General features: G+C 39.8%; 1 pseudogene; it reads right to left on the bottom strand.

Annotated features, from left to right (window-relative positions):
* LOC102468561 (protein NipSnap homolog 2-like) overlaps positions 1-506 on the bottom strand; it is a 2267-nt pseudogene extending 1761 nt beyond the window's left edge.
* Between the last annotated feature and the right edge of the window lie 2178 nt (positions 507-2684).

Here is a 2684-nt window from a genome sequence, read left to right as displayed (position 1 = left end):
CCCGCCCAAAAAAAAAAAAAAAAAAAAAAAAGAGCCTCATTGCCTCAACCAAATTCCTGAGAAAAATACTAGGTTTTGTTTATTTTACAACCTAATACATAAATTTTCTTTATAAAAGAGAACAGACTTCTAAAATTTGAGTCTCTTTTTGTTTACTGTTATATAAAAACACATTAAATATGCTCATTTGTATGTCCTTTGACTAAATATTCCAGTTTACAGAAGCAAAAAATAACAATACACAAAGATATGAAAACTGCATTCATCTTGCAGCAAATTATGTCATCATCATAGTGAACACCTTGCAAAAGTAGTTCCCTGGAGTACGTAATGATCTTTCTTCGTTTAGCATCTTTGAGAGTTCCCACCAATGCTTCAAAGAGGTTGACACATCTATCATCCCGGAAGAGGACCCCAAATTTCACACTTAACTTTCCATCGGCATTTTTTGAACCCAAATGATGAATTGCCTCCACTAAGAGATTAACTTCATGACCCACATTCATTGCTGTCTCCCCACCTGGCTGTCTTTCCAGATGGAGAACTGGTGTCATGTTGGTCTGCACCGGATTGACAAAGACGTCTTAACTAAGACCCCTACAGTGCAGGCAAGAATCCCTAGGAACAGAAACGTGGGATTGCATCAAGCTAAAAAGCTTCCCTTACAGTAAAGGAAACAATAATTAGAGTGAAAAGATAATCCTCTGAATGAGAGAAAATATTTACCAATTTTTCTTCTGACAAGGTCATTAATAACAAGAATATGCAGGAAACTCAAGCAGTTCACCCATTTAAAACATGAATAATCCTGGGACCAGCAGTTAGCGTAATGGCTATGTCACCAGATTCCCACGTAGTCGACCGCGGTTCGCGCCCTGGACCCAGTGGCTTAAAACTCACGCCAGGCGCATGTGCGTGCGTGCCCAAGATCCCGAGAGCAGAGTGGAGAAGGGATTGTGGCGTGGCCATCTCCCCAGGGGGTGATTTCTCACTTTCTGTCTCTCTGTCTCTCTCTGTCTGGCGAGTGCACGCGCCCAATAGAAAAAAACCCCTCCAAAAAAAAAAAAGAATAATCCTTATGACTCAGAGGTGGTGAAGTAATTAAGGTGCTGGATTCCCACATGGTCAACTGCAGTCTGAGTCCTGGACCCAAGAGCTTGAAAATCACATGTGTGAGTTCGTGCTCAAAATTCCAGGAGGAGAAGGGGTTGCAGGAGGAGAAGGGGGTCACTGTCTGTCTGTTGATCTTTCTGATGAGCACATGAACCCTATGGCAAAAATCTTAAAGGAAAAAACCAGAATAATCCAATTTAAAGATGAGCCCATGAATTGAATAGATAAGTCTCCAAGGAAGACTTATGAATGGCCAAAACGCATATGAAAAAATGTTCAAAGTCTTGTCCTAACAGACATGAATATTAAAGTCACAATGCTGGCCAGCAGGTGGCATGGAGGTTAAGACACTAAATTCCACATGGCCAACTGTGCAGTTTGAATCCCGAACTCGACAGCTTGAAAATCACGCCAGGCACATGTGCACGCATGCCCAAAATCCAAGAGGAGACTGAGAAAAGATTGTGGCATGTCCATATTCTCTGGGAGGTGGTTTCTCACTTTCTGTTTCTCTCTCTGGCAAGTGCGTGCACCCCATACCAAATGCAAAACAAAACAAAACAAACACAATGAGATATTATTGTATTTAACTCTGGTTAGAATGACTAGAATCAAAACAAAACAAAAAAAGAAGTGCTAGTAAGGTTGTGGTGAAAAGGGAGCTCTCTTACACTGTTGGTGGGAATGTAAATCACTACAAACTCTGTGAGAAACAATATGGAGTTTCCTCAAAAAAACCTACAAATAGAATTACCATATAACCCAGTAATCCCACTCCTTGGTTTTTACCCAAAGAATAGGAAATCATTCATTTGAAAGGACACTTGAAGGTCCATGTTTATTGCAACATTTTGCACAATTGCTAAGACATGGAATCAACCTAAGTGTCCAAAACCTGTTGACTGGGTTGAAAAACTGTGGCACCTATACACTATGAAATATTACTGAGCCATGAGAAACAATGAGACCCTATTGTTTGATTCAAAGCAGGGGCCCATTCATTATATCCTGAATATCTTCACTTTATGGTAGAAATGGAAAGATCCGAAGGTACTAGAGACTGTAAGAGAGGTAAGAAAAATAAATAAATAAATAAATAAATAAATAAAAAGGCTATACCTTTTATTTTAAATTTCCAATTAAGGGGTGCAGAAATGTGTTGATTGAACAGAACATTCACATTTTAGTCAGCTATTTTTCTCTTAATATCAGGAGTCATTCCCAAAACAACCTGCTGAATATCAGTGCATTTTAAAAATTGGGGGCCAGCAGATGACATAGTGGTTACATCACCCGATTCCCATATGGTCGACTATGGTTCGAGTCCTAGACCTGGTGGCTTCAAAATCACATCAGGCACATGTGCATGTGTGCCCATGATCCCAGGAGGAAAATGGAAGAGAAGGGATTGCAGTGTGGCCATCTCCTCTGGGGAGTAATTTCTCATTTTTCCACTTTATAAACACACAGAAAATGTGTATATACAGGGACTTTCCAAATTTTCATGTAAGTGATTCTAATCTCTTACAATTCTCAGTACTGCAGCAGACTGATACATGGTTAACAAGAAA

Source organism: Tupaia chinensis, unplaced genomic scaffold (assembly GCF_000334495.1).
Source record: "Tupaia chinensis unplaced genomic scaffold, TupChi_1.0 Scaffold139585_1, whole genome shotgun sequence".
Lineage (NCBI taxonomy): Eukaryota > Metazoa > Chordata > Mammalia > Scandentia > Tupaiidae > Tupaia > Tupaia belangeri.
This window is presented reverse-complemented; position numbering and strand designations above follow the sequence as displayed.